The following is a 22,924-nucleotide window of genomic DNA, read 5'->3' on the forward strand; positions in this document are numbered from 1 at the left end:
TATTGATTTATTTATAGCTGCTTAGTAATGACAAAAACAGACGTCACCGCTAAAACAACCAGAGCTGCTTATAATTTCATACAATTTAAAGTACTTAATATTAAATATATTACAACGCGCCACTCACGTAATATTATAACACATCTTACGTTTTTTCACGCATTTAAAGTAATTAGTAATTACTTACACCTAACACCCACCATCTTTTGAAACGTTGTCGAAATCCAGTCAAAATTGGCAAAACGGTATTTTATTAGTCATTAACCACTTTCCACTTACACATCCTATATTGCGCTCACTGCAACGCCTGCAACAAAGCGGAAATGATTCACCTCTGATTCAGAGACAATCCATTTTGGAGATCGCCAGTTCAACGAAATTAAGTCATAGCTGCGTAATAGTCGCCCCAGGCTTTGGACGCGAAAATTAAGGCATCGCGAATACTTTCTTAATTTCATTTATTGGACAACATTCCTGAGATATTGAGTTATTTATGAGATCAGGTTATTCAGGTTGTATTCGTCAGATTGAAAAGGAGATAGTGAGGTATCTATACTCTGTATCTTTAGGTACTTAAATAAACTCTAGGTCCATGGGGTCCCACCTCGCATATGTTGTTCGCAGAAATCGCAAAGCGTCTGGTTGACGTAACTGGTGACCGAAGAGCTGGCGGCTACCTCGCACAACGTATCAGCATTGCGATACAGCGAGGAAATGCCGCCAGCATCCTTGGTACAATGCCTCAGGGGCCTATTTTAGATTTAAGCTAGTTATTAATTTCGTTTAGTAGTACAGTCACCTGCAATAATATGTTACTCTTCGAAGGCCGCAAAAATATGTGACATGCTCTTATGGCTCTACAAATAAGATCGTGTCAGATATTTTTGCGGCCTTCGTTGAGTAACATATTATTGCAGGTGACTGTACCACTGTATATATATTGTAAATAAAAGTAAGCAAATAATTTGTAAATTTTCGGGTAGTTATAACATTTATTGATTAACCAACCAAATACAAAACCATCTGGATATGTCACTGAACGACCTGACTTTAACCTACATTATTTGATCATGTAATGTTTTCATCTACCCTCAACTGGCTTAAGAAACCATTTGAGGGTAGATTTTGTTTACTCTTTTTTAAATATAATTGACCGAAGCGAAGCGAAGGTCTACGTTTTGACTCGGGCATTTTGCTTTCGTATGTCCGGATGTTCTCCTCTACAGGTCGCAATTCTTAACCGATTCTCGTGAAATTTTGTGACCGAATTTTATGACTAAATAAAATTTTTTTGTCAATCCGGTTTTTGGAAATTTTTAAAAATGGCGGAGTCGTGATACCTGGCGCCTAAACAAATAGTCGTATCGATATCATAAGACTTTTTTCTTTTTGAGACATGTTTACAGAGTTAATAGCAAAAAATGCAGAAAAAAATTATCGCTGGTTTAGGCGGTATTTAGGTATTTAATTTTAACTAATTTTAATTTGAGAAGGAGTAGCTAAATTTCGTCAACCCATCTAAGAACTATTTGGCTCAGTTTGTAAACGTTCGCTTTTTCTGTTTGCACAGAGGGTCTGGGTTCGATCCCCAGTAATTGTATGCTGGGATATTATAACTTTTTGTATTTTTTTACACATAAATTTCGTATTGTTTTTCTTTAATTTACTATACACCGTGTTTTTATTGAATTCCGTTAACTTCGGGGTATAGTTAAGTACGTTTATAAGAACTAAATGGCATAGTTAATTTTCAAAAAAAATTTTTTTTTGTTTTCTTTTTTGTTTTTTTTTTTTTTTTTTTTAAAGTAATTAAATGTAGCATATAGCGTTGTTGTAACACGGGCATTACATTTAACTTAACCAAACAATTGAAATCTGTGACATATCAATGTCATTTCGTACATCAATCGACCGAGATTGTACTTAAGTTTAGTAGCAAATGTATGAACTCATTCTAAACACTAATCAATATGTAAGCCGGCCCTAAGGCAAGTGTACACGCTTGTAGAGGCCTTATAGTAAAAAAATAAATTATGGATTATCTCCGAAATGGACTTAATTAGAACATCGGTGTCTTTGAGAAAGTTACTTGATTTAAGCTCAGGAATGCACCCTTGAAATTAACGGAAATCAAAAAAAACACGGTGTATTCTATGATATTTTATATGTAGATGTGTTATACACGTTCCAAAATTGAAGCACTCACCTCGTGTCATGTGTACGAGTTTGTCTCAGTCTGCCTGACGCAAGCGCGAAGGTGTACACCGGTTAATACTTTTCCACAAATAACGTGTATTAAGCAACAAAATGCTGACCTGCGTTATGTTGAAATGCTCAAATTATCCGCGGAAGCGCAAAAAAATTGACGGCGTCACATATCATTGGTAAGTAAAAGCTGAAATAACCCGTTTTTCTTCGGTTTAATCTTGAATTAAATAAACCCAGCCGCCATTTTCGCCGGCTGACAGAACGAGATAAGTTTATGTTCTCATCAGCGAGAATGACAAGGACGCACCAACTGCGTACATAGATTATCATATCATAGCAGACGCGTCATGGTAAGTTGCATTCGTTGTTTGGTGCTTGTCGTACAAATAAAAGAAATATACTTAAATTTCAATTTTAATATTGAAGTTTTTTACTGCCATATTATTGTCCGGGTCGCGTCAATTAAGTAAATAGGTATATTGCTGTTTATACAAAGATTACTACAAAATTAGTATTTATTGTCAGGCATTTCATTTTCTCACACAGTAACAATTATTAATAACATAAAATTGTTAGTAAAATAAAGGATTTTGTTGTTATTGAGTTTGCTTTTTGTCAAAATGTTTCTATAGTATAAGAAAAATGATGAATAAAGAGTATAATATAATATCTTTTATTTACATAACTAAATATGAAAACTTTTTACTTCGGTAGCGAGTACATTACTACGTACAACTGCATTAAAATGATTTGCACCTTCTGTCAAACATCTTAGTCTTTGATATTTTTTATCTTAATAAGTTTTACGCTTCGCGCCTTATTCACTGTTTGCCGTCGTGTTATGGTGGTATCACTGATTTACCAAATTCACGCGCAAGTGACAAACACTAGCCGTCTCTTTTTTGGTTAGGTATTCTTTTAATTGTGCCGTCTCTTTTACGCATTTGCGTATGAAGTTGTAAACAAATTGTAACCAATGCTGCCGTGTCGTTGGCAGCATTGGTTGGCATCATTTTTTACGCTTGATATGTTAGTGTATGGCTTATCTACATATAAAATATCATAGGGTGTATTTAAAGCTCTTAGCACCATGTTATTTCAAGCTCTGCTCGCGAGGTCTACAGCTCACAGAGCCACTAGTAAGGTAGAATGTGCGACTATCAAAACCGATACTTAAATAATCATAATTTAACAACCAGGAAATGATGGAAGCATGGAATTCAGTCGTTCATTTCATTTGTTGTGGTATTGATATTGATAGGTATCTTCCTATTGCTTGCGATTATATCAAGTCGTGTCATCAAAACATCTCGCTCGCACATTATACTTGCGCGCCTGCACTTCAAAACATTGACAAAGGGAAAAATCTGAATACTGCTAGATAGTACCTACCCATGTGTTACACATTTCATTTTTGGTAACACGTAAACGGATAGATAATACGTACTTACCTATTGTTAAAATCATCAACAATTTATCAACGTTTCTCTTAATTATTGAAAGTTAGCGAACATGCCGGTCTCACGGCATAGGAACAATGAGGGAACGTTACTGGTGCACGTATCTTCAATCTATTTACGCTTAATAGTCTTAACTGAATAGGTGATGCCATCTATCTATCTATTTAGCCCGTATTCACTGTTGAGTATATGCCTCCTCTTTATTAAGCGTCTTTCCTCGCTCTATCCAATGTCTACCTGGTCCCAGTTTCACCACACTTGACAATTTTGCCCTGCTAAGCCAAACAGCGCTATCTTAAAAGAAAATTCATTGCTAACTTATACCAAAGATAATAGATAGTATAGAGGGGTCCTGTCATAGTACATTTTGTAGTCACAGTAAATTTACTGCCATCTATCGACACACGACTAAAACTCAAAACGAAAACGTATAAAATTATCAAAAAAATGTATATATATGGATAAATGATTTTATTATTTTTATGTCATTTTGACCCATGTTCATTCATTGATATCTATGTGTTAAAATTGTTAAATAAGAAACGGTGTCGTCACGCCATCTAGCCGAGCATAGGCCAAAGGTGAGTGCGCCATCTATCCGAGAATGACTTTTTCTTGATTTCCGAGGCACGTTTTTTCCTTAGACTTTATTCATCTTATACGAAGTTACATATGTCTTTGTTTATACTTTACTTTCTATTACTGAGAATTCCATTTTCAAAATCATTGGTTTTTGAGATAGCGCTATTCGGCTTAGGAGGGCAGAATTATCGTCTGAGATTGACAATTCTCCGTACATTACTGGTCCAACAATTAATCATTGACACGATGTACAGTCGACGTCAAAGATATGTTTACATTTTTCGCCTTATTACATAGACATAAGGTTCAAAAGTGTAAACATATCTTTGAATCGACTGTACCAGGTGCCAGGTGCCAGTTATTGTCATTGTCAAGTTGGTGAAATAGACGCCCGATGACATCGATAGTGATAGTGGTGGCATAGCAACAGTAAAATCTGTGAAAATGTCGACACATGAATAGTCACTTACGATTGTTACGCGGATGCATTACCCACAGAAAACCAGCGCCACGGTCTGCCGCGGCATTAGGGTGTTTCATTTTTCCGAAGTTTCGATTTTCATCTCACTTTGCTCGAATTCTTGTTCTAACTGATATAAAAATATTATACGTTAAAAAAAATTAAAATCGGCCAACATTTAGAGGTTGCACAACATCAACAAAGATTTTTCAAATAACCAACGACTCTACATCGGAGGGTAGAAAATAGTTTGAGCGGCTACCATCAAAGCGGAGAGTAGTGTGATACTGAACCTTCTACATATAAATAAATTTTAAAATTAGTAGTAAACTTGGATTTTGGTTACTCGATAAATGTTCTAATTAAGATTTTTCGGTTTTTCCACCTGTTTCCAAAGAAAAAGTGCTTTTATCGTGTTTTAGACGCAAAATTCAGTTTTCTCATGCTATTTTAGTATCAGTTCATTATATTTTGCCATTTAAGAACATAGTTAATTTTCACGCAATGTATGGGGTTCTCACTCTACCTTTTCAACTTGTGCAACCTCTAAACGTTATTCGATTCTTTTGAAAATTGAAATAGATAGTTTTTAGTGTGGAGAGACTCCATCGGTGAGCAAAGTCTGGAAAAATATTACAACTTTTTTTTCTCCATACAAAAGTGAATCACCCTACGCGGCATCATGCTGAGTGGGGATCCTATTTTAGCGTCCTAATCTGTTTTATGTCTGCATACTTTTCTTTTTTTGCATGTACTATGTTGTGACGTTAAAATAAATGTATTTCTTCTTCTTCTTCTTTCTTCATTATCACACACGATTGACAAAAAAGCTTCATTTTATTTTATTACTTTGTTTCTCAATACGAATAGGTATGCAAATTGTAATGGAAAAAAAAGAAAAGCGTTCAATCGTTTAAAAAGATCGTATATCTTTAGCATTTGTGTTCTAAGAATGCTCTTATTTCGTTCGTTTAAAGTTCAAAATCTGCACGCACTATTAGTATAACATACGAGACTTTTAATGATCTCTGAATATGCGTGACAATCTCGCATGCGTCAAAAAACTAAAAACAATTGAAACGTCAATTCGTCATTTTAGTAAACAAGGCACGTAAACAAACTTGGAAATGACAAACGGTACACTTTCACTCAACGAATGAATGAATGAATAAAAGAAAAGTCCGTCCGCTAGTGCGTAACGGCCATTAGTGGTTTGTAAAATTGTCATACAAATTTAGACGAGAAATAATATTTACCTTTGTTATTTTTAATTGTGGTTGCTTAAGTTTATAGTTCCCAAACTCAGTTTCAAAATTTGTAGTAGGTATTGCAAATGGCAATGTCATAACTCAATTCTTTCGTTTGTTTCATAAAATACCGACCAATTGCGATTCGGACTCGCGCACGAAGGTTTCCGTACCATTACGCAAAACCGGCAGTTTTTTATCCCACAATTTTTTATTTATATCAAACAAACCAATTAAAAACAGTTTCCATTTGAAGTTTAAAATCTAAACTTAGACATTAAGGTTAAGGATTGATGTTGATCATTACATACTTGTATAAGAACAAGATAGTTTGCCCAAATAAGTATTTAGAACCATACTTGATTAAAATGCTACTTGATTTGGATTTGCAAGGTGACATTGTAGGTTATAAATAAATTACGATACAAGTCCGAAAAGTAGGAAATTCGTAATGAGTGGCGATAAATTGAAACACGACCGTAGGGAGTGTTTTAAATCGACACGAGTTGCGAATTACCTTTTCGCACGTGTATTGTACAACCTTTTACAGTACATATGTGTACCTTTAAATTTTTGACATAGGCACGTAGGTAGTAACATAATGTACTGTAACAATAGTTACGTTAAAATCAGATGCATTTGATTGATTCAGACGAGTAGGTATCATGTTAAATTAATCAGAATTTTGGCTAAAATCAGTAGAAACACTAGAAACATTAATTATTTATAGCACATAATTATATTAAATAGTTTATTAACTACATCTTTTTGGATTAAGTTTTTGAGTTTTCTTCAACTCTTCCTCCTATTAAGGTGTCCTACAATGGTTATCCTTTAAATAAGTTTATTTGGCGTTTATTTTTAACAACATAGTTTTTAACGGGTCACATAATTGGCTCTGTTATCGCTCGATAAATCAGCACGTGTCGATCAATTCCGAGGCTCATCAACGGGAGCTATACTGTCAGTGAGAGAAACTTGTTTTTTTATAATAATACTATGTTTTATTTCGCTAGAGTGACATGGTATTATTTATTGATATAGTTTCAAACTCACACCTTATAAAACTAGTGGCTCTGTGAGCTGTAGACCTCGCGAGCAGAGCTTGAAATAACATGGTGCTAAGAGCTTTAAATACACCCTATGATATTTTATATGTAGATAAGCCATACACTAACATATCAAGCGTAAAAAATGATGCCAACCAATGCTGCCAACGACACGGCAGCATTGGTTACAATTTGTTTACAACTTCATACGCAAATGCGTAAAAGAGACGGCACAATTAAAAGAATACCTAACCAAAAAAGAGACGGCTAGTGTTTGTCACTTGCGCGTGAATTTGGTAAATCAGTGATACCACCATAACACGACGGCAAACAGTGAATAAGGCGCGAAGCGTAAAACTTATTAAGATAAAAAATATCAAAGACTAAGATGTTTGACAGAAGGTGCAAATCATTTTAATGCAGTTGTACGTAGTAATGTACTCGCTACCGAAGTAAAAAGTTTTCATATTTAGTTATGTAAATAAAAGATATTATATTATACTCTTTATTCATCATTTTTCTTATACTATAGAAACATTTTGACAAAAAGCAAACTCAATAACAACAAAATCCTTTATTTTACTAACAATTTTATGTTATTAATAATTGTTACTGTGTGAGAAAATGAAATGCCTGACAATAAATACTAATTTTGTAGTAATCTTTGTATAAACAGCAATATACCTATTTACTTAATTGACGCGACCCGGACAATAATATGGCAGTAAAAAACTTCAATATTAAAATTGAAATTTAAGTATATTTCTTTTATTTGTACGACAAGCACCAAACAACGAATGCAACTTACCATGACGCGTCTGCTATGATATGATAATCTATGTACGCAGTTGGTGCGTCCTTATCATTCTCGCTGATGAGAACATAAACTTATCTCGTTCTGTCAGCCGGCGAAAATGGCGGCTGGGTTTATTTAATTCAAGATTAAACCGAAGAAAAACGGGTTATTTCAGCTTTTACTTACCAATGATATGTGACGCCGTCAATTTTTTTGCGCTTCCGCGGATAATTTGAGCATTTCAACATAACGCAGGTCAGCATTTTGTTGCTTAATACACGTTATTTGTGGAAAAGTATTAACCGGTGTACACCTTCGCGCTTGCGTCAGGCAGACTGAGACAAACTCGTACACATGACACGAGGTGAGTGCTTCAATTTTGGAACGTGTATAACACATCTACATATAAAATATCATAGAATACACCGTGTTTTTTTTGATTTCCGTTAATTTCAAGGGTGCATTCCTGAGCTTAAATCAAGTAACTTTCTCAAAGACACCGATGTTCTAATTAAGTCCATTTCGGAGATAATCCATAATTTATTTTTTTACTATAAGGCCTCTACAAGCGTGTACACTTGCCTTAGGGCCGGCTTACATATTGATTAGTGTTTAGAATGAGTTCATACATTTGCTACTAAACTTAAGTACAATCTCGGTCGATTGATGTACGAAATGACATTGATATGTCACAGATTTCAATTGTTTGGTTAAGTTAAATGTAATGCCCGTGTTACAACAACGCTATATGCTACATTTAATTACTTTAAAAAAAAAAAAAAAAAAACAAAAAAGAAAACAAAAAAAAAATTTTTTTGAAAATTAACTATGCCATTTAGTTCTTATAAACGTACTTAACTATACCCCGAAGTTAACGGAATTCAATAAAAACACGGTGTATAGTAAATTAAAGAAAAACAATACGAAATTTATGTGTAAAAAAATACAAAAAGTTATAATATCCCAGCATACAATTACTGGGGATCGAACCCAGACCCTCTGTGCAAACAGAAAAAGCGAACGTTTACAAACTGAGCCAAATAGTTCTTAGATGGGTTGACGAAATTTAGCTACTCCTTCTCAAATTAAAATTAGTTAAAATTAAATACCTAAATACCGCCTAAACCAGCGATAATTTTTTTCTGCATTTTTTGCTATTAACTCTGTAAACATGTCTCAAAAAGAAAAAAGTCTTATGATATCGATACGACTATTTGTTTAGGCGCCAGGTATCACGACTCCGCCATTTTTAAAAATTTCCAAAAACCGGATTGACAAAAAAATTTTATTTAGTCATAAAATTCGGTCACAAAATTTCACGAGAATCGGTTAAGAATTGCGACCTGTAGAGGAGAACATCCGGACATACGAAAGCAAAATGCCCGAGTCAAAACGTAGACCTTCGCTTCGCTTCGGTCAATTAACAAAGTCCCCCGCCGCGTCTGTCTGTTTGTGTGTTTGTTCGCGATAAACTCAAAAACTACTGAACGGATTTTCATGCGGTTTTCACCTATCAATAGAGTGATTCTTGAGGAAGGCTTATGTATAATTTGTTAACCCGTGCGAAGCCGGGGCGGGCTAGTTAATAATAAAAGTGATGATCAAGATACTAAACGGAAGGGAACGCCTCTTCACGTGTGAACGCGCTGAACCTCGTGCATTGATTAGCGAAGCTTTCCCGGAACAGCGACAATTCGATGGAGTCGCTATAGGAAAAGAAAAGTGAATAGGAAACAGTCATTTCTACGTAATTACCTTATGTGAAGTTGGTAATGGTTCACTTTTGTTGTGTTGTTATAGCTTTTGAATAGAAGAAAAGTAAATCCGACGATGCACAGGTTACTAAAATATATGATGTACTATAATATATATGTATAATAGGTACTCGTATCATATCACATAAATAGCACTGCGGCTGAACTATGTATACTATCATTATCAACAAATATGGCACACTGACACTGGATCCTGTTTCGAATTAAAATGACTGCTGAAAATACATATTTATCTACTTTTAATATATAAAAAAGAGAAGTTTGTAATTATGGCTTTTTTTTATTAGTTGGTTAATATTTTTACTATCGTAGAAAGATTTAAGTATCTACTTATGTTACTGTACTTACTAATGTTTTTATATTTGAATAAATCTATCTAGATTTATTCAAATATAAAAACATTACATTTTAACCCTTATCTAAATAAATTTATTCTTTTAAGTATATAATTGTATCAAACAACAACAAACTTAGCCATTAGCCAAAATAGAGCACAGAAACAAATTACGATCCAATCGTGAAAAATCATCATTACCACCATGACGTTATACGAGTACCATAACGGAATGATAATATTACTTAATCAAATACGTAATTAAAACGGGGAAATCGGTGCATTACTTGTGTCGCAATGGCTACAAAACAATGTTTCGATGGTTCTGAACGATTGCGCGTAGCTAGAAATCTTTAAAAAACCGGCCAAGTGCGAGTCGGACTCGCGCACGAAGGGTTCCACCATTACGCAAAAAACCGGGCAAGTGCGAGTCGGACTCGCGCACGAAGGGTTCCGTACCATAATGCAAAAAACGGCAAAAAAAAAAACGGTCACCCATCCAAGTACTGACCCCGCCCGACGTTGCTTAACTTCGGTCAAAAATCACGTTTGTTGTATGGGAGCCCCACTTAAATCTTTATTTTGTTCTGTTTTTAGTATTTGTTTTTATAGCGGCAACAGAAATACATCATCTGTGAAAATTTCAACTGTCTAGCTATCACGGTTCGTGAGATACAGCCTGGTGACAGACGGACGGACAGCGAAGTCTTAGTAATAGGGTCCCGTTTTACCCTTTGGGTACGGAACCCTAAAACGGCAAAAGAATCACGTTTGTTGTATGAGAGTCCCACTTAAATATTTATTTTATTTTGTTAAAATTAGGCCAAATATGACTATCACATGATTTCTGGACGACTCCTTTCATTAGGTATCGGTCTCTCGAAGCTAACTCTCTAGTCTCTCGCCCTCTCATCATTAGTCACCTTATTTTAAGAACATTACATTTTCCGATAAACGAACTCCATTCCAGAACAAATAGCTTCTAAAACATTACAGTAAAGAACGTCTTGGTTCTAACAACCATCCTTAATGTCAAGTAAACCTTATTGCATTGTATTAAGGTATACAAATAGTCATTAAAACGTACCTCCGGTGAAGACTATCACAATATTGATGGTCTTAAGCCTCGTACCGTCTACATCAGATATATCGAAGCGGCCGAGGTCCTCTCAAATATCTGAATACGTCTCTATTCTCAAGGCGCTAGTGTGCGTGTTCAGATATTTTGAGCACCTCGGCCGCTTTGATATATCTGACGGCCACTGTACAATGATAAAGCGTTTCTTATCCATAGAACGTTAAGATTAAATACGTACGTTAGTGCACTTATTGGTTAGTAGGTGTAACTGTTAACTGACCGGGTTTCTGGTTCAAGTTTTTAATATTTAACCTTACCGCATTATTCAATGTCTTGAATGTGAAGTTATTAATTAAGTACAGTAGATATATTCAATCGCTTAAGTTGAAAAGGGACAGTCTGAGGAATTTCTTCAGTTTATCATCTCGTTCTAATTATATTTTTGTATGTCGTTGTGAAAAATATATTGTTGAACTTTGATGTTAGATATATCATTCATTCCATTCATATTTACGTCTCGTGCGTCTTGTGAATCAAGGAAAATATACATATTTATTTAAGTCTAAGGGCCACTTGCACGATCCCACTTACCCGGGGTTAACCGGTTAAACCTGGAGTTACCATGGTTACCAGTAGAATTTGACACTGTTAACGGTTTCACCGGTTAACCCCGGGTTAGTGCGATGGAGCAAGTGGCGCTAAGTTATATTCAGTTTGTGCTAGTACTGCACTCTGGCGGCAGAACATTGCAGTAATATTCCCTATTGAAAATAAATGTTAAAAATTGTATATTGAATTATTTTAAAGAAAAATATATTCTTACTTTTATAAATAAAGAAGCATCAATTTTGCTGTAGCAACATTATCGTATGCTTCAAAACTCTCCAAAGAGGAAAAAATCGATCAAGCTTTCTTGGAAAGTAACCCAAGTGAGTTTTTATAATGATTATGTTAAGGCTTTGTGTGGAAGCCACGAACCGTGGGACCAACGGGTTTCCAGGTCGTTGGCCTGAGGGCTAAAGGACTTTTGGTCCTTCGAGCCCGATCGAAGGAATAACTTGGCGTGAATTGAGAGATTTTGACATCGGATTTGTAGTGTATCCTCGTAAGACGTAAGACCCAGGGAAAATTTTAAAGGTTCAAAAATGGAATGTACTTATTTGGGCAAGTACACGGGTATATATAAAAATGGTTCGGTGATTATTTATTTTTCGTTATCCGTTAAAATCCTGGCTTGTACCAATGAGTTTTTTCGGAACTTATGTACGTATGAAATATCATTTGATATTTACCACTAGCTTTTCGGTGAAGGAAAACATCGTGAAGAAACCTGCATACATCTGCGAAGAATTCAAAGGTGTATGTGAAGTCCCCAATCCGCATTGGGCTAGCGTGGGGACTATAGCCCAAGCCCTCTCGCGCATGAGGGGAGGCCTGTGCCCAGCAGTGAGACGTATATAGGCTGAAATTATTATAATATTATTATTATCCGTTAAATATCTAATAAATGATTAGATTGATTAGGTACAAAACCTTTGAAGTTTTTCTTTCTTTAAATAACAAAAAAATATTAAACCAGTAAAACTGTGAAATCAATTGTTGATGATCAAAGCTGGATATAGGTTTCCATTCCACCTTTCTAGGTCAAAGGAGACATATTGGTTAAAAAAAAACTAGTTGTCGAAATTCCCATAACATTGTCTTACTCAATGAGCGCAGGAGTATTGAACAATACGTTTGGGAAACTAACACAATAGCGGGTGTAACCAGCACCGAAATATATACTAAAGTCGAAATTTACTAAATGGAGAACGCCAAAAACGTATTTCACTGTTCCGTAATTAAGCTTAAATTTAAATGGCAGAAGATCATCGCAGGAGGCAAAATTGTATGTGGTAGCTACACAATTGCACGCTTCATCAACCGAAACCAGTGAAATTGTGTACATTGTTATATATAAACGTATCGTTTTGTAATCAATAATGAATGCGTTTGATGTAATCGTTACCACAGAATAAATAATAGTACTAGGTACAGAAGACTCACTCTCTAATAAAACGCGTCTGTTACGATCAGGACAGATATGACCGCTAGGTGGCGACAGCGCCACGCGCGGCTAATGGCTAGCTTGCTATCTTGTAGCAAAGATATATGTAACTTCGTATAAGATGAATAAAGTCTAAGGAAAAAACGTGCCTCGGAAATCAAGAAAAAGTCATTCTCGGACTTTAGCCTATACTCGGCTAGATGGCGTGACGACACCGTTTCATATTTAACAATTTTAACACATAGATATCAATGAATGAACATGGGTCAAAATGATATAAAAATAATAAAATCATTTATCCATATATATAATTATTTTTGATAATTTTATACGTTTTCATTTTGAGTTTTAGTCGTGTGTCGATAGATGGCAGTAAATTTACTGTGACTACAAAATTTACTAAGACAGGACCCCTGTATACTATCTATTCTCTTTGCTTGTAGCTACCTGTAGCAAAGCAACGAAATCGCGGAGTGAGCCACGCCTGTCGTTACCAAGAATTGATGTAACGAAAATGTTCATTAGGTATCATTTTCGTCATGGTATTTATTTAATTTCAAAAGGTGTAGGTATCTGCTGGCACTGCTAAATTAAAAGCAATTAGATTTGAAATACTTACATCTGTTTCTCTCTTAATTGGTTTAAAAATATCAAAAACATTTTACAGTGTTCAATTTAATTCACAGTTATTCCCCGTTCTGACCATAATAATTAAGGTTCAATAACTACAAATTTAGATGTAGATTTTAGATTTAAGCTAGTTATTCATTTTGTTGAGTACCACTGTACATATCTTGTATGTAAATAAACTACAAATTAAATTTAAAACATAAATAAATGTTCATAAGAACCGAAAGGCATGCTTGTTGCTAATGTGAATAACCCCCAAGCTAACTCCCAACAATATGGAACTTTCCAGAACAGTGCAAGCAGTATATTGTCCTTGATCTCCACTAAACAGGTTTGCCACGGCCATAACTTTGGCCGCCACCGATGCATAAACATGTCTGGAAGATGTGTGAAGCCGATAATGCCTTCAAAAGCACATTAATAACTCAAACTATGGATGATAGGTTTAAATTAGAAAATGTTCGAGGAAGAGAACTGACAGAATTTATATCTATCAAGGAATGTGGAATATTTATTAGCGCTTCAATTTCTGTATTGCAATCAACAGAATTACATCGGAATCTCCAATGGTATGTTGAAGTACTGTTGCAAGATGAGTCGATAACGCAATGATTCAAAATTATGGGAATTCTTTCCAGAGTTATAATCAAGGAACGGTCATTAAATCTTGCTGTACGCTGAACTTCTAAATTTCTGTTATTTCACCACATATTTAACAGGTGTTGTTATCTATTAAAGTAACAGCTGAATTTGAGAAGCCATACAAAGAACGATCGCACTGAAATAAAATACAAAATTACCATTTACAATATGCACATACACCGCGTGATGTCATACGCGTATCTGATACTTATAACCCAAGCAGGAACAAGCCTTTTCCTTTTTTACGACTTCAAAAATAAAAGGGTATTTTTTACTAAGCCTTATACGGAGGCTGGAGAGCCATGCCCTTCAAATTATAGACCGCAAGAGCCGCCAAAGAAATTCATTTACATGTCTGCTCGTTTGATAAATCGTGTTATTAAAGGTTTTGTTTTAATTGGACTTTAGATATATTCTTTTATTTATCGCCCAAGGGACGGTTAATGAATTTTGTAGCATGTGGGAGGTTTACGTTGACTAGGCAATAAGTTGAAATGGTTATATTCTCTGTATAATGGGACCATTTGAGTAATTATATTTTCACCTCAGCAGCTCGAACAAGGGTACTTTGCTATTTAAAAACAGTGAGCAAAATCGCATTTATTCGTTTGCATTCGTTATAGGTTAATGAACCTATGTTAGCTACGTAGTTGCAATAGTTTTGGTGTACTTAATAGTCTAAATTATGTTTGATTTTAACAAAACAAGATAACCTAATATTGGCGGAGTCATATACGTTATGAGCATAATTATGTTATAGGTACTGTACTCGTAAAAGCATTACATCAGTGCTATAAATAATGCAGCGCTTTATAAATCATCGTGCATGTACTCTATTGATCCTCTAGACATACTTTCATGTTGTTCAGCAAAAAGCCAGTTTCTAGAGACTTGTGAAGCTCACGTTGAAACGGGGCTATTAACTTTGATCGATAACATAAACATTAGAAATGGTACACTCGATCTCATCTCTTGTATCGTCCTTTTCAATTTCAACCTTAATATGTATACGCGTAAAGTTTAATTTCAAATGTTAAGTTCTTGTATTGTTTAAGTCGGTATTCGGGAAGATTATTAAGAACTCGTTTTAGTTCTCGTTTAAATTTCGAAAATTGTTAGTCTCTTGAACTCTTCAGTCAGGAGTAAAGACAAATTGATCGTTAAAGATTCCTATGTAGAAAACAGACTTCTCAGAAATATTATGTATTCGGATTTAATATTGTACGCTCAATCAATAAAATATTTTTACATCTAAAATAATATCTGAATAGACGATACCTTTAACCACAATTAATTAAATGCAGTGATCGGATTCGGTTCCACTTTTCAATAATTGTAATTTAGTTGTGCTGTATATTGCCCGTATTGCAAATATCAGTCCTGTACCTACCTGCCGCTGATTTAAAAGATATAAATAGTTTGTTTAAATAAGTGAAGTTTGAACTATATAAATAGGTATCAAAATTATATTGATTACAAATTTTTGAACCTCTTTTCACATTGAACCTTTTAATAAATGTAGGTATATAGTAGTACGTAGTACACTGTATACTACTTGATGAAGGTATTATGTATATTGTATACTGTATACATAATAATTCATTATGTTATGCGCTTACAATTAAAGGAGAATAATTATTTTTGCATAACCATGGGGCTCCGGTATGACACCTGCAGTTCAAATACTTGAGAACCCGAAAGGCATTTCGCAAATTCATACTTTACACCATAATGTCAACCAACAATCCAGCCTGTATGTACGGCCACCATCAGATATATCGGAGCGGCCGATATGCTCACAAATATCTGAACACGCCTCTATTGTCAAGGCGTTAGAATGCGTGTTGAGATATTTTGAGCACCTCGGCCGCTCCCATATATCTGATGTCGACTGTACATTGTACAAGTGTAGTAGGTTAAGGTATTTATTTTTGCCGCTCTAGTTTCACTGCCATAATCGTTGACCTCGACTTTCGGTTAAGTGTTGCACTTTTGATTAAAATCAAAATTTTAAATGTCGTCGACATATTTTTGACACAACAAAATCTTGTTTTTACGCAATGACACATTTAAGTTTGATCTTTAACTTTATTAGTTTGTTTATTTTTATTACCATTAACAGGTATGTTTCTTACTCACACTTTTGGGGCTTGTTTCAATACGAATGTAACAGCAGTAAACATATTATGTATGTCAAATTATCAAGACTGGCGAGTTGTAACTTCTCTTGAAATCGGGTATTCATTTTCATTTACATTCACACACCAAATCTTCACATAGGTGCCTTGGATCAAAGCAATTTAAACATTATGCTTGTTCAATTAATTATTTACACCAACTACTCTGAATGACATTAAAAAAAACATGCATATAAATTGAGAACCACGTTTTTGGAGGTCGGTAATAAATGTTTCCTCTACATAGATGATATCTCGCTATGCCGCTTTCCACGCATGCGTCAAACGCGCGAGTTATGGACGCCATCTGCTATGTCATTCTAAATGCGTACCAAGAGTAAACGAGTCGAACTGTCTAAAAAACCACCATAAGTACGATGTCCGATAACCCGTAGTTGTGGAAGATTTTGAGGTCTTGGTTTAAACCTGGCTGGTTATTCGATCGACTGGCGTGCATTCGGAACACCGTCCGCTAAAGTGAAAACGACGTCTGCGCATCACCGTCCGGTCTTAAACTCCCGCAACTCTAAAACGACTTAAGTTACAGTCAACTCCCATATATTCTTGACCTTTTTAAAGACGATATCGTGGGTTGATACGTTTGACGTTTTCACCAGTTTGAGATAAGATGGTGTAAAATGGCATGACATTTTTAATTTATAAGTAGCACTGTGGAGGTGCAACGGATTTTTTTCACAAGCTTTTTAAGGATTGTCCGTTCGCGTTATTTGGTGGTGTATGGATCTGATAATGTAAAAAATAATTAGGTAATCTAGAAAATAGACATGGTTTCCTGTATATAAGACTTCATATTTAGATAGCTAAATTTAATTCAAGTAATAGTTTCATAATAAATAATTAAGTACAAGGGAGTGAACTGTGTTTCCCCACATCGCTGTCGCTGCGGTGACCCAGTTGACCGGTTGGGCCACCATGGTCTATCCTGCGGTAGAAGCGCTGGGCGTGCCCCCCGCCATGCCGGCCTTAATGATATCATCCGTCGGGCCTTAGCCAGTGCGGGGGCACCGGCAGTTTTAGAACCTACCGGCCTCGCCCGCGATGACGGTAAAAGACCCGACGGTATGACCCTAGTGGGCCTAGTGCCGTGGAAGATGGGACGGCCGCTGGTTTGGGACGCAACCTGTGCCGACACCCTAGCGCTGTCCCATCTCCACGGCACTGCAGTGAAGGCTGGCTCGGCTGCCAACTCGGCCGAGCTTCTCAAGCGGCGCAAGTATGCAGCCATAAATAGTGGCTGCATATTTGAGCCGTTTGGGGTTGAGACTATGGGGCCTTGGGGGGAAAGCGCCCACAGGGTTTTCAACGAATGTAGCCGCAGGTTAGTCGAGTTGACGCGTGACCAGAGGGCTGGGTCATATCTAGCGCAGCGGATCAGCATTGCCATACAACGTGGCAATGCTGCCAGCCTTCTGGGCACGCTGCCAATACACGGCGATTTGGGGCAAATTTTCTATTTATAGTTTTATTTTTAAGCTTAGTTTTAATTTTAGTTTTTAACTTTAGTTTTTAATTTTAATTTATTGACTGTATTTTTTTTGATAATAAATAGTTGATTTACTAAAACCACACTAAATACATGGTACCTAAATACATGTTGCACAGATTTTTCATTAAGTTACTAATACAGAAAACTATAATTGCGAAAAATTGCAAAATTTACTACATAAGTCGGGTAATCAAGTAATCGGGTGGTACGTTTACATAAATATTGACTGCATGATACTTAATTATAGTTTATTATTTCCCCTTTACTTTCTATTTACTAAATGATCAAAAATACACGGTGTTATAATAGTATTTTTAGCAACATCTGGTAAATAATTATTTTATTAAAATTGCTTGTTTATTCAGATAAAAAATTAGCAATTTTATTAATAAATATGGCAATTTTGCGTTATACTGTTCGTAATATACTAACTATATTCATAAATGGATAGATTCGCATAAAACCAAAAACAACATTGGTTTTTTAATCACTTAAGTACCTATAGTGTGTTTATTACTAATTTTAGTAACTTTAAAAAATACCTATTCGTGATTTATAGGATGTAAACAAAGCTTCTACCTGATGATTTCACATTAAAGATGACCTCAGATCACGTGCAGAGAACAAGTGTTACCGGATACAGTATTTATCTTATTTTTCCTTGACTGTGTCGCCATTAACTTACACAATTAAAACCTTATTTCGAAGCCTTAAGGTACACCTATGGTCATTGTTGTTGTTAGTACATGAACATAGCTATGATTGTGCTTTTAATTGCCATAATTTTCTCGAGTCGCCGCTTATTGATTGACAAGGAGAATGTAATTATAGCTAAGTCAGGCGAAGGTGTAACATGACTTGTATCTATTTCCTATTTATAACATTGCATTTTGAGACTCAAAAATCAATCCAGGGGGCCTGCGCAGAGAGCCTACCGCGAACCACGTTCGACGTGTTGCCTCACTGTCGGACTTGTAAATTCGTATGTAAGTGTGACAGGGAGGCAACACGTCGAACGTGGTTTGCGGTAGGCCCTCAGCGCAAGCTTCTCTTCTCCTTCTTCCTCGATTCCGGGTCGCGACCACATGAGGTCGTTATTTTGTGCACCAAGGCTCTCCATTCTGCACGATTTTCCGCCTTCCTAATAATAGGCGCCTGTGTGTGTGCAGCGCAAGCTACCATTATCAAAACCTTAAAATATTTGAAAATCAGAATAACATTTCCACATTACGGCTAAAAACTCATGCTTAGTGGATACCGTACCTATACTGTAAATGCTTACATATACTTATCCTAGCTAAAAATTGACGACGCTTTGCAAATGTTCGGATTCAAGGTGATGACTGCTTATTAAGAGAAGGAAACAGGTAAAATATGAATGTCAAAATATCAACCTACTCGTTAGTAATTTGGGTTATCCGCAGATGGTCTAGAACGCAAAATGACTAGTGTATTGTTTTGCCTAAATCGCAATTAGTCTACATCGCAAACGGTCTAGCACGCAAAATGCCCGAATTATTTTTTCCGTTTTATCTTAACTTTATAGCGATGTCGACGGAGACCCGCTTCCGCGGGGCTCCTATTATGTACTGTTTGGCCTTCGGCCATTTGAAGATACCTAACGAACCTAACCTACCTATGTAAAATGTGGTGATATTAAAAGTGGATATTTTGCGTTCTAGACCGTTTGCGATGTAGACTAATTGCGATTTAGGCCAAACCACAACCTAGTCATTTTGCGTTCTAGACCATCTGCGGATAACCCGGTAATTTGACATTAAAACAGTCCATATAAGTATGCGATCATCGTGGTGTATTTATTATTATTATTGGGGGTGTTGTGGGCCTTTGAGTGACACTTCGAACAAGCTGTGATCTATTGTGACGGCCCTTTAAAGTTCACTACTAATGCCCGTTGAATCCAGGAAATTCCAGATTCTTTGGACCGTAATGCTCTGTACCTCATAGGGTTCCAGTATATGTCGCCCTAGGTAGGTACTTCTTTTGGATATTTAGATCCACCACACATACACCACATCGTGGTGCATTTACATACCTACCTTAGAATTTAATAATATATTATACAGGATGGAAAAACGTACATACCCCTGAAATTATTATGATGTCTTATTTTGCTTCGTGTTATTTTAATTTCCTGTTCTCTACAACGACGACGGCAAACCAGCTCGCGGTCCACCTGGTGGTAAGCGGCTACTGCAGCCTATGGACGTATACAACTCCAATGTCGTTTAAGTTAAGTTAAAGTTCTTACTTGTTATAATAGTATATGGACATCACAACTTAAACAGACCACTAAAAGTGTATCTAAATAGATCTTCGCTGTCGCGAACCAGGTAAAATGGTTCAAATCGAAGTATGTACATAACTAGATTTTTTACGCAGTAGATAGTTAGCCAAGTTTGTCTTCCGGAGCCCATTAATTTCTTTTACCCTGTATATTTTCTGCTTACATCAATTTCTGCTACAAACATTAGTAAAATCTATAAGTAATATACTCGTAAGTATGTATAGGTTCTTAACTATATGTGACGTTCCACGGGAAAAGGTACCTTATGAGGGTTTCTAGTTTCGGAGATATGAAATGTTTTGTAAAGAGGTGAAAAAATGCTCAATTTTTTTTTTATTGTGTGATCTGAAACCTTAATGCGTAACGTTTGTTTACCTGTTTTTATTTTTGTTATAAGTTAGTTATAAGCCTAGTAATGTCGTCTCAGAGTTTAGTAGAAAAGGTACCTTATGGAAAAAAGATTGAAAATTCCCAAAAAAACTAGTCAATACGGGAAAAGAAGTTTGGTAGAGAACTGTATTAGCATTCTGCAAAACTAATTTGATAATTTCAGTTCTGGTTGGGGCGCCTCGCAAATGTTATAACCGTACATAGACCGACATCACAAATCCAAGTAGCCTGCTATTATACCAAAATTACTCTCGTCAAGTCTTTCTTAACTAGAATAATCTTCATTTGGTTTGGTCGCATGCAGTAAATGAGCCATTGGTTTGCTGAAAAATGCCAATACCCGACGCATTACCTTATGGAATATCTGAGGTCATTGAACCTCAATGCCGCTTATCTTCAATAGCAACCGAAATATATTATTGATAAGAAATAGACGATTTATACCATCTTAACCCCAAAATATTATTAGTTTATCCTAACTGTTCCATCATCATCATGCCTCATCATATAACTTAATCACAAGGTACCTTTTCATTACATACAAATTATTGGTCTTTTTTAAGATTATTATGACGAAGAACTAATTAAATTTGGGGCAGTTTAATGTAAATTAATATTTTCTATTCATAAAAGATAAACTGTAATATGATTGATATTTTGTAGTGATGTATTATTAGATTTATTTCCATAAGGTACCTTTTCGTAAATGTATGGAGCAAATACTGTTATTGTTATGTAAGTTTAATGTGGCATAAGGGGTTAAATATAGTATTTAGTTGGGGTTTTAGGATTTATTTCATTTGAATGACAGAATTTCTTTCATATGTGCTCAGAAAAATTGATTGTGTGTCACATTAAAAGTAAAAATATTCAATTTTGTGATTTTATATGAAAAAGTCAGAAAATACATTTTCACCTCTAAATCGGTATTGTTTTTTGCTTAAACTGTCTGTCAGTGTCGTTTTCTAATAGATAGAATTTAAATCTTGAGAGCTCATTGCAATCAATCGTGAAAATGAAATAAAACTTTATTTTCAAGAGATTGGCTAGTATACACATAAATCAGTCGATATCAAAAGTTTCTATTTGCATTACAGAACAAGTCGCAATATTTTTTTAATCTCACATATATAAGGTATTATTATTTGTAGTCAACTATGTAACTTACTTCAGGAACATAGTTTTTTAGGCGGCTAAACTTAAAACTTCTCTATCGTAAAGTTGCTAATTTCACAACATTATTTTCAAAAAATCATATCTCTGTAACTACGCAACCTAGAAGGTTGATCTTTTGTGTTATCGATAGCTTATTTATTGTAGATTACTGGGGTATGCATAACTCCATACCCGCCATAAGGTACCTTTGACCGTGGGACGTCACATATGTATAATTAACGATAACGAGGTAGGTAGGAAGATAAATATTTAATATGAGAGTATACCTAACTGCCTTGTTAATTATTTTCTATTGTTCACATGCATAAATGCTAGTTAGATACCGATAAAAAAACTCACTATAACTATTCATTGTACTACCTAATTATAATAACTGGTAATTATACCTATAATAGCGCTAAATTGAACAATTTAGTTGGTTTTCAAAGTGGGTACCTACAAAAGCCACTATTGCCAACAACCTACAAATAAGAAATCACAACAATGACACACAAAACGCCGTTACACTCAAGATATAAACAAAAGATATACGTCTAATTAACATTAAAATTTACAAAACTTACCGTAACGTGAGAAAATCCGACCTTAATGTTGCCACTGTTTCAAGTCAATGTCACAAATAAAAAAAATCTGCCGCCCAAAAGGCGGTAAACACTGGCCACAAATAACGGACACTGCGCGAAAAAGAAATCAAACGTCAGTTCGAACGCGATTGGCCGGTCGATTGGAGCGTTCGAATTTCAAATTATCCAATAGCGTGACGTACGTGGAGCGGCGACAAGTGCTTGACGCGGACTGAGGTGGTTTCTCAAAATCTCAAATGACTGGTAGTCGATGAGACTCCATTCACACTGTCAAGTTAATTCTACATCTACTACTTAAAAATGGACCTTAAGTTACAGGAGTTATGATTGATTTCAGGTTATTAGAAACTGGTGTTTAAGTCATTGTGCGGGTAGAGCTAAACGCATTGCCACCTCGGTCGCCTTCACATGCGCACGAGTGCTTTTTTGCACCAACTTGTTTTAATTTCTAGGTTTATTTTCAACAGTTTAAAT

The 22,924-nt window shown here is 35.5% G+C and overlaps 1 protein-coding gene across 1 annotated transcript in view; it reads right to left on the reverse strand.

Moving 5' to 3' along the window:
• The window catches only part of LOC134794895 (glutaredoxin domain-containing cysteine-rich protein CG31559-like), a 159,248-nt gene extending 136,573 nt beyond the window's left edge, over positions 1-22,675 (reverse strand). Inside the window, exon 1 of the mRNA XM_063766738.1 lies at positions 22,430-22,675. The gene's annotated coding sequence lies outside the window, so the exon portion shown is untranslated. The remainder of the gene's footprint in view (positions 1-22,429) is intronic.
• Positions 22,676-22,924: the final 249 nt, after the last annotated feature.

The sequence above is a fragment of the Cydia splendana genome, chromosome 11 (genome assembly GCF_910591565.1).
Source record: "Cydia splendana chromosome 11, ilCydSple1.2, whole genome shotgun sequence".
NCBI lineage: Eukaryota > Metazoa > Arthropoda > Insecta > Lepidoptera > Tortricidae > Cydia > Cydia splendana.